This window comes from Cervus elaphus, chromosome 23 (assembly GCF_910594005.1).
Source record: "Cervus elaphus chromosome 23, mCerEla1.1, whole genome shotgun sequence".
Lineage (NCBI taxonomy): Eukaryota > Metazoa > Chordata > Mammalia > Artiodactyla > Cervidae > Cervus > Cervus elaphus.
In genome coordinates, this window is record NC_057837.1 from 37,121,213 (window position 1) to 37,131,889 (window position 10,677).

The 10,677-nt window shown below is 39.4% G+C and overlaps 1 long non-coding RNA gene across 1 annotated transcript; it reads right to left on the reverse strand.

Annotated features, from left to right (window-relative positions):
* Positions 1 to 2,742: 2,742 nt before the first annotated feature.
* Positions 2,743 to 9,923, reverse strand: LOC122681924. The gene is made up of 3 exons (XR_006337148.1): positions 9,774 to 9,923; positions 4,671 to 4,868; positions 2,743 to 3,877 (listed from the first exon to the last, which is right to left on the reverse strand). It is a non-coding gene; the product is annotated as an uncharacterized LOC122681924 (long non-coding RNA).
* Between the last annotated feature and the right edge of the window lie 754 nt (positions 9,924 to 10,677).

A 10,677-nucleotide genomic window follows, 5' to 3' on the forward strand; every position in this document is an offset into this window, starting at 1 on the left:
GCTGTACAGTTTCGGTCCGGGCATCTACAGCTATGTTAAAAGCATGTATAATTGATAGATCTAGTATAGAGTAACCGAATACGATAGTATCCTCAGTTAAATATGAATTTCAGATAAACAAGAGATACTTTCTAGCATATGCCAAATGCTGTGTGGGATATACTTAGAAACTCAATTTTTGTTTTTGTTTATTTGAAATTCAGATTTAATTGGGCATTCTGTATCTCCATTTGCTCAATCTGGCAACTCCAATCTAGAGCTAAATGGACACCACGTGGTGGGGGTGACTCTTCAGTCTGAGGACAGACACTCCCTCCCTTGGCCTTAATGGGAAGTGCCTTTTGGAGCAAACTGGTCCGGTGCTGCTCACCTGGGCCCAGTAACCACGTCAGCCTGGAGTCTGCCTAGTGCCCTGTGGCACAGGTAGAATGCAGCTCCTTTGCAGTTTAATAGCACTGAACATTGTTCCCAGGTGGTGCTAATGGTAAAAAATCCGCCTGCCAATGCAGGAAACACAATGAGATGCAGGTTTGATCCCTGGATTGAGAAGATCCCCTGGAGGAAGGCATGGCAACGCACTCCAGTTTTCTTGCCTGGAGAATCCCATGGACAGAGGAGCCTGGCAGGCAACTCTCCACAGGGTCGCAAAAGAGTCAGACATAACAAGCAACAGTATGCATGCATGCAAACATTGTTTTCATTGCCAATGCTTGAGGAGGTCTAACCTCACCTCAGTCTTTCCTGAAGACTCTATTCCAGTGAGAACCAAGGATATGCTGCACCAGCCTCAGCCTGAAACCCCTCCCCACACAGCAGCCTCCACACCTCTGCCTGGCTCAGGCCCACCAGCCCACACACCAACTGCACTAGGTAATCTTAGCCTGACTGACAGTGTACAACTGCTTGTCTGCACAAAAAGCGTCCCCTGTGTGTGGATAAAACCACGCTAAGGGCAGTAACTTGCCACGAGGTAATGCCACTTGACAGGCTCTTGAAAAACTTGAGTGTTAAACATCTCAGTCAGGCTGTACTAACCGTGACCTAATGGGACTTCCAGAGTCAGAACAGAAAGGTAAGAAAGGAAAAAGTATCCCTTCACTCTAGAAGAAATAGAAGTTTGAATGTAATATAGAAAGTGAAATTTTGCTCAGTTGTGTCCGACTCTTTGCGACCCCATGGACTGTAGCCCGCCAGGCTCCTCTCTCCATGGAATTCTCCAGGCAAGAATCCTGAAGTGGGTAGCCATGCCCTTCTCCGGGGGATCTTCCCAACTCAGGGATCAAACCCAGGTTTCCTGCATTGCAGGCAGATTCTTTACCATCTGAGCCACGAGGGAGGCCAAAAACTTCGCCCAATGTGAGGCTAAAACCCACGAAGCTGAGATTAAGAGTCTCATGCTCTACTGACTGAGTTAGCCATAAAAAATGCTCAATTTCATTTATAATTTTTTTCAAACTAGAGGAAGGAGATACAGTTTGAGGCCTATATACTTGGGAAAAATTAAAAGATTTATGGCCTTCCCTGGTGGCTCAGTGGTAAAGAATTCACCTGCCAATGCAGGAGACACAGGTTTGATCCCTGGGTTGGGCAGATCCCCTGAGGACAGCATGCAACCCACTCCAGTGTTCTTGCCTGGAGAATCCCATGGACAGAGGAGCCTGGTGGGCTACAGTCCACGGGGTCACAGAGTCGGACACAACTAAGCACGTGACAGAGGGCAACTGGACACTGCAGAGAACTGTAGCTATAAAGAGTACCCTCTATGTGAAGAGAACTCTGCCCCTTTTCCTCTAACTTCTTCTCCTCCTCCCTTGTCCCACCTCCGCTTAGGAGAATGATAGTGAGGGGAGGAGAGTGCCAGATCAAGGTGGAGTGTTAATGAAAGCACAGCCCTCCACCCCACCCTGCTGTGCATTCCTGAACCAGGCCTGGGGGGCTGGAGAGCAAGGAGAGAGGGGGCTGGACCTGGAGGCGAGGTTGAGTTTTGTGTTATACTGGACTGGACTTCTAGTGTCTGGAAATGTGGCAGTTCTCACAGCTGCAAGTGAACTGAAAAGCATGGGATTGAGTTGTCATCAATGAGCAGAGAAAAGGGAGGTGATGGAGACTTGGTTAAAAGGCAGTGGTGAGAAAAGAAATAGTGCTGTTGCCTGACTGTACCCTCACTTTGTTCAGCCCACTAAGGCAGTCAGTGACACAGGATAGAGTTCTCATTCAATTAAAAAAAAATCTTTGTAAGACTGGTTATGATGGAGAATTTACCTACATTATCATGGTAACGCTGCACTAAGGCATGGTGGTTTGCAATAGAATTTGCAACTCCCAAGCATGACACCTGATCCCCTCAACTCACATTCGTGGTCTTGATCACCATGAACAAAACATTTACAAAGTTCCCTTTCATTCACTCCCTTGATTCCCATCCCCTCCATCTTTTCCGAAGAACGGCAACCAAAATTTGTAATCATAATTGACACTGATTTCTCTATGATTTGCTTTCAGTTGAATTACGTGGGTGAGACTGAGGGTCTCTAGGGCAACAGAAACGTGTGATTGCAGACTTTGGTGCTGGCCAAAATTTCAGTAGAACAGTCTCAAATTTTGTTACCAACGTATATAATTTCCAGATGCCTATAAACAATGTTTAAAACTCAGAAATAGATTATCCCTTCCTTTGAGCAGTGTTTACATAAACTTCCCCATTTAATAGCAACATGCCTTGACTCTCTTAAAATTTTCCTCCATTTTATTTTTCATATCACTGTGGCATGATTTCAACATCCACCCAAAGATACCATTTTCTAAAGCTGACATATTTGTACCCCTTCAGTGCCACCCTCAAAACATCTACATGCATCATTGCTCCCCTGCCACGATGCTTTCACTCAACAAATGGTTGTCTGCATAATTTTTATGACCTGGTCTGGACATTAGAAATATAATAGCACAAGACAAAGTTATTGCCTTTATGGAACTTCTACTCTAGTGGGCAGTTAATTAACAATAAATTGAGAGATATAGTAGTACTCTTCAGAAAAGCAGAACCAATATGGTAGCTGATAGATAGATAATTAAGTATTGGCCTATGGAATTATGGAGACTGCAAGTCTAAAATCTGCAGAGCCAATGTCCTGGTTTGAATCTGAAGACCAATAGGCAGCTCTAGAACCAGGAAGAACTTCTGTTCCAGTTTTGAGGTCATCAAAGAGGAGAATTCTCTCTTAAGTAATGAAGGGGGAAAAAAAAAGTAATGAAGGATCAACCTTGTTAGGGTCTTCAACTGATTGGATGAGGCCCACCCATGTTATAAAGAGCAATCTGCTTTCTTAAGTCTACCAATTTAATGTTAATCTCATCTAAAAATACCCCCACAGAAACACACAGAAAATGACCAAACATTTGAGCACCTCATGACCCAGTGAAATTGACACATAAAATCAACCATCACAAGAGATAAAAAGTAAGCTGATAAATAAATGTTTATGACTTAGGCTATAGAGAAAATAAAGTTGTGATCTTCTTACATGGCAATTTCAGAAACAGTGACCAGGGAAAGGAAAAGATTAAAATAACCATGTGTTTAAGTTACTGCCCCAAACTTTAAATACATTAGTATTCAAATGCCATCTTGTGGCTGATTATTCACATTAGGTTTTATTTATTTTGTGTCATTCATCTCACATCTGTTAAAATCTGTTGAAGTGCCTGTTGGAGTCAATGGAGTTGCTGTCTTAAGCCTCCAGGGTTTTTGATCATGTTTCATGTATGTTGTTAGTTGTGATTCCATGCTTGATAGGGTCAGGATACAGTCAGTCATGCCAATTTTACTCCATGTTCAAATGCCTTCTTTGGTTAAAACGGATTTAATTCAAGCACACTATAAAATAAAATATTCATGGTCAGTGTACATAAGGATGCCATAACAGAAATATTTACACACTTGAACTAACATACAGAATCGCTTTACAACCCCTAAGTTTAGTGCAACAATAACATCATTACATAGAATAAACAGGACTGAACCATTTCCCAAATTCTGGGCCTCCATAAATAGCAGTCTGCATTTTCGGCTTAGTGTTATAATCTTTGTATTGTAACTATGCAATCTAATAAAAGACTTATCATAAAAATGGTCTTGGACATGGCTCATGATTCATGATTTGTCTTGAAGACACTTTGTCATTATTGGGTAGGTCAAAATTTTAAATTCTTTTCACACACAACTAGCCCCATCACCTGCATTGTTCAGAAGGTCCTGTAAAGTCAAGAGGCAGTTTTCTCTTTAATATATAAATTATTATATAATATATAAGATATAATATAATATGTATTATCTTATATTTAAAATAATTATATACAAATAATGTATAAAATATTGTATAATATATGAAGTCAATTGTTAGCTTTCTCTTTAATATATAAATGTATCAAATCAACACTTTGAACACCTTACACTCACACAGTGCTATCTTTCAATTGTCTCTATAAAAATAAAAAATTTTAATTCTGTAAATTAAAAACATTATTAAAGAATGAAATCACACTTTTATGCTATAAATAAAAGATAATTTATAGCGTAAGTAAAAGGTACAAGTCCAACAATATAAATGCCTATGTATATTGGTCTCCTACTGCTCATTACCACAAGCAGCACCCTTTTATCAGCTCACAATTCTGTATGGAGGTCCAGCATGGCTGGACAGGGCTCTCTGCTGAAGTTGCCACAAGGATGCAATCAGGGTTATGGCCAAGCTTAATTCTCATTGGAGGCTCTGGGGAAGAGTCGTTTTCCAAGCTTATTCTTGGCAGAATTCAGTTCCTTGCAACTGTAGGATTTAAGTCCTCACTTCTTTGACATGTGGCCCCCTCTGTCATCAAAAAAGCAATGACATGTCAATCAAACTCTTCTCATGTGTTGAATCTCTGACTTCCTGTTCCCCGCAACTAGCTGGGGAAAATGCTTTGCTTGTAAAGAGTTTAAGTGATCAGGTTAGACCACCCAGACAATCTCCCTTTTGATTAACTCAGAATCAACTGACTAGTCACCTTAATTACAACTATAAAATCCTTTTGCAATATTAAGTGACATAATCACAGGTGTAACACCAGGGGACAGAGATCATTGAGGCCATCATTCATGCCACACTTTGTAGCCAGTACCTAGGTAGAAAGATGGAAACCTTGCTCATCATCTGTGAGTACCTCCCTGATCTTACCCCTTCCTACAATCTTGAATTCTGGGTTTTACCTGCCCTTACTTTTCTTTCCCCCTCATCACATTTGCACACAGCATGAAGTCATGCCATTCTATAGTAAGTACATAACTTCAAACTAGTCTAGCTGAAATAACATGAAAATAACCTTTTGAGTTTTGCATCTATATGGATTCAAGCAGCCGTCATTCATAAATGTCTATTACTGATTATAAGAATAGACCACAGTTATTTTTAACCTATCTTTTGCAGGTAAACATTTGTTTCTGGACAAACTATTGCCAATCGTCTAGTTTAAAAACAGGTATAGCATCTATGGGGGGCTTCTCTGGTGGCTCAGAGGTAAAAAGAATCTGCCTGTCAATGCAGGAGATGAAGGTTCAATCCCTGGGTTGGGAAGATCCCCTGGAGAAAGAAATGCAACCCACTCCAAATTCTTGCTTGGGACATCCCATGGCAGGTTACTGTCCATGGGGTCACAAAAGAGTCAGACATGACTTAGTGACTACACAGCAACAATAAAAGCTTCTTTGGCATTTTTGTGCATGCGTCCTGGCTCACCTGTCAGATTTTCTCAAAGGTAGAAACCTAAGAGTGTAATTATGGGGTAAATGAATATGCACATCTTTAGCTTTACAGAATGACAGAAAAATCTTTACTGCAAGTTTTAGTTTTGATTTCTAGCTTAATATATAGTAGTCAGAAAACATGGTCTGTATAATATTCTTAGATTTTGTGTGTGTGTTGAGTTTATAACCTGGCAAACAATCAGTATTCATTGTGTTTTGCATGTTCCACACAGGTCCATCAGATAAAGATTTTTTATTGTGCTGTTCACATGTTCTTTGTCCGTACTGATTTTTTTGTTGCTCTATCTAACCTTAGAATCAAAGTTTCTTGAAGGTAAGGATTTTTGCCTATTTTATCCACTGTTGTATTCTCAGTGCTAGTACACAGTGCGTGTTCAGTCGCTCAGTCGTGTCCGATGCTCTGCAACCCCATGGACTGCAGCCTGCCAGGCTCCTCTGCCCATGGGATTTTTCAGGCCAGAATACTGGAGTGGGTTGCCATTTCCTCCTTCAGGGACGTAGTAGGTGCTCAATAAATATTTGCTGAAGGAATAAAGACATTTATTGTGAAATATTGAGAAATGAGCGTTATAATCTCCCACTATCATGCTGGGTTGTTAATTTTTCTTCATACTTCTCAATATATGCTTCACTTATTTTGAGGCTATGGTATTAAGTTCCTAGAAGCATAGAGAGTGTTCTATTTCTTAGTTAACTGAATCTTTTAATGTTACGCAGGAACCCTCTTTATTATCAGTAATGAGTTTTGCATTAAAATATTTTGTAGCTGGTATAAATATAGCAACACCAGCTTTATCTTAGTGAGTATACCACTTTTTATCTTGAACTTCTAGTTTTTCTGAGTTCTTATGCTTTAGGTGTATCTTTAAAAATTGAATACAGCTGAATTTTTTAAAAAGTCTAATCTTTCCTTTTTCTAGATAGTATATAGTATCTTTATATTTATTTTTTAAATATATAGCATTTATAGTTATTTCTCCTGTATTATTTTATACATTCTCTTCTCCAGCCTTTTCAATGATTTGCTACCTCTAGTCTTGTCTTTTGGAATGAAACAGTTCTCCTCTCCACTCCAGTTAATGTCTCTTTTTTTAATCAATCTTTATAGATTTCTCTAGATATTTTAATAAGCATATTTAACAACTCATTAATATCTTTCCTCTCTTCCTGAGTAATATAAGAACACTGAAACATTACTTTGATCATCTTTTTCTTTCAATTTTGATATTACTTTATTTTTAATACTCAAATTAGACATTATTAGTGTTCACATTGACTAATGTTTGCTTCTTTACCACTGTTTTTTCTCTTTATTTATTCTTATATTTTAGGTCACCCACCTTGGATCATTTTCCTTTTTCCTAAAAAACAGGCATTAGAATTTCTTCTAGTGGGGGCCCCTCTACTGTTACCCAACAGTTTTATATTGGTTTGATTGAAAATGCTTTTTTGACCCTTTTTCTTCAAAGATAATTTTTGTAGATATACAACTCTTAGTTGTTTTTTTTTCCTTATTGCATTAAATATATCTTACCACTACCTTTGGCTTTCAGTGTAACTATTAGGAAGTAGGAAGTCAACTGGCAGTTAAGTTGCATTTATTGGTGTTTAGTATGTTATTTCTGTCTGTGTATATTGACCAAGACAGTGGTACTGGAATAAAATAAACAAATCACTAGAACAGATTAAAGTGTCCAGAAATAAATCCACAGAAATACCAACAACCAATTTTCAATCAAGATGCAGACACAGAGACTTCCCTGGTAGTCCAGACATTAAGACTCTGTGCTTCCACTGCAAGGGATCTGGGTTCAATCCCTCACCAAGGAACTAAGATCCCATATGACATGCAGTATGGCCAAAAAAAAAAAAAAAAAGATACAGATGCAATTTAGTGGTAAAAGACAGTTTTCAACAAATGGTGCTAGAACAACTGGATACAATGCAAAAATAAAATAAATGCAAAAAATAAAATCAACTTTCACCCATACCTTGAACAATATACAAAAGTTAACTCAAAGTGGATCAAAGATCTAAATTTAAGGCCTAAAATGATCAAACTTTTAGAAAAACTACATGAGGAAATGCATGTGGCCTTAGGTAGACAGACATTTCTTAAATATGATACCCAAAACACATCGAAAATAAAATGATAACCCTATATGCAAAACAGAAAAAGATTCACTGATGTACAGAACAGACTTTTGGACTCTGTGGGAGAAGGCGAGGGTGGGATGTTTCGAGAGAACAGCATTGAAACATGTATATTATCTAGGGTGAAACAGATCACCAGCCCAGGCTGGATGCATGAGACAAGTGCTCGGGCCTGGTGCACTGGGAAGACCCGGAGGAATCGGGTGGAGAGGGAGGTGGGAGGGGGGATCGGGATGGGGAATACATGTAACTCCATGGCTGATTCATGTCAATGTATGACAAAAACCACTACAATATTGTAAAGTAATTAGCCTCCAACTAATAAAAATAAATGAAAAAAAAAAGAAATTCCAACAAACAAACAAACAAACAAAAAGGAAAATATCTGCTCTTCAAAATATACCCTTAGCAAAAAAACACATACTACAGACTGGGAGAAAATATTTGCAGATTATATATCTGATGAAAGATTTGTACCTAGAATACTTAAAGAACTATCAAAACTCAATAATTAAAAAAACCTTGACTGAAAAACATGACATAAGATTTCAACAGACCCTTCAACAAAGACAATATATAGATGGCAAAGATACATGAAAAGATGCTCACTCTCATTAGTTATTAGGGAAATGCCAATTAAAACTACAATACAACATTATTCACTTACAAAGATAACTAAAATTAAAAAGATGAATGGGTAAAGAAACTGTGGTAGAACTATAGAGTTAAATGCTATCTGCCAATAAAAAGAAATCATGCATGATTCTCTAAACAATGATTCTGAATGAAAGAAGCCAGCCAACAAAAGTCTGTGGTATGATTCCATGCATAGAGAACTCTAGAAAACAGAAACAAATCTCTTGGAATAGGAAGCAGAATGGTTGCTTAAGGCGATGGTTAGAATCAGAAGGGAAGGGTCACAATGAAGCAGGAGAAAACTTTTACAGATTACAGCTGTGTTAGTTAGCTTGATTGTGGTGATGGTTTCATGGGTGTATAAATATATTAAAACACATCAAATTGTTTATTTTATACATGTGCAGTTAATTGTATAACCACTATACCTTAGTGCATTGCTTCCAAATATTGTATAACAATTATACCTTATTAAAGTGATTCAAAAAATAATAGAAAGCAATTTACTCTGAATTTTGTGAATTAAAACATATCAAATTATTTACCAGCTGCCTCAGCACCTGCAAATGGATGCACGCCACAGAGGGGAGTTGTCTCAATTGTTTTGCTAGTGAAACTCAGGTGAACACAATTGAATCAATAAAAAGATTCATGCATTGTCTTTTATATATTTGCTTATGCATTTATCATAATGTTATGAGGAGTCACAAGTGTCTGGTCAGCTGCAGGACTATAACTCTCATCATCTTTCTACCCATTTCTTCCCCTGGCCTTTCAACCCTGCCTCAAATTACCAACCACTCTGAACTTTCTACTTAGCATCCTCTTCATATCTTAGGATAATTTTATCTAATATGACTTTAAAAAAAAGATGTTTATTCTAAGTGTGTTTTGAACTTCAAAAAAGAAAGAATATTATGCTTATAACAGTACTATTCACAATAGCCAAGAGGAGGTGAAGTGAAGTGAAGAGAAAGTCATTCAGTCATGTCCAACTCTTTGCGACCCCATGGACTATACAGTCCATGGAATTCTCCAGGCCAGAATACTGGAGTGAGCAACCTTTCCCTTCTCCAGGCGATCTTCCCAATCCAGGGATGGAACCCAGGTCTCCCACACTGCAGGCAGATTCTTTACCAGCTGAGCCACCAAGGAAGCCCAAGAACCAGGAGAGACTTACCCCCGAGGAGGCAGATGGGCTCAAGGGGCCACTGCTGGTACCAAAGCTCCAGTTCCTTGTGGAGTCCAGTTGAAGGAAGGAAGTCCACTCTGGGTCGCTTCGTTGGTCACCATAACTGTCGACTAAAAAAAGAAGTACAACTTGAGAGCTGTGAGCCAAGAGGTGAAAGCAGTCCAAGTGTCCACTGGTGGGAATGAACCAGCAAAATGGGATATATGACGTACGTGTGTGCACTCTCAGTCACTTCAGTCATGTCCAACTCTTTGTGATTCCTTACCATTTGAGCCACCAGGGAAGCCCCTCCAGAGGCTAGAAGTCTGAAAGCAAGGTGCTGGCAGGGCCCTGCTCTCTCCTGGGACTCTGTGGGAGAAAACCAGTTGCCTCTCTCCTGCCACTGGCAGTTGCCAATAAGCCTTGAAGTTCCTGTTGCAGCTACAACGCTCCAATCTGCGCCTCGTTTTCACCTGGCCTTCCCCACTGCATGTTTGCGTCTCTCTGCATCCAAATGTCTCCTTTCTCTCTGTTTATTTTACTTTTGTTGTTGTTGTTTTCTGATTTGGCCATACTGTGGGGCTTGGGGGATGTTACTTCCCGGACCAGGCATTGAACGTGGGCCTTTGGCCAAGAAAGTGCAGAATCCTAACCACTGGACCACCAGGAAATTTCCCAAATGTTTTCTTCATAATAAGGACACCAGATACTGTCTGGGGCCCATCCTAATCTAGTGTGATTCTCATCTTAACTGGGGTGCACCTGCAAAGACCCTATTTCTGAATAAGATCCCAGTCACAGGTACTGTGAGTGAGGACATGAACCACCTTTCTGGGGACAAACTCAGCCCACGACATTCTCCTTTCAAGGTTAGAACTTTGTATATGTATGGCTGAGTCCCTTCACTGTTCAC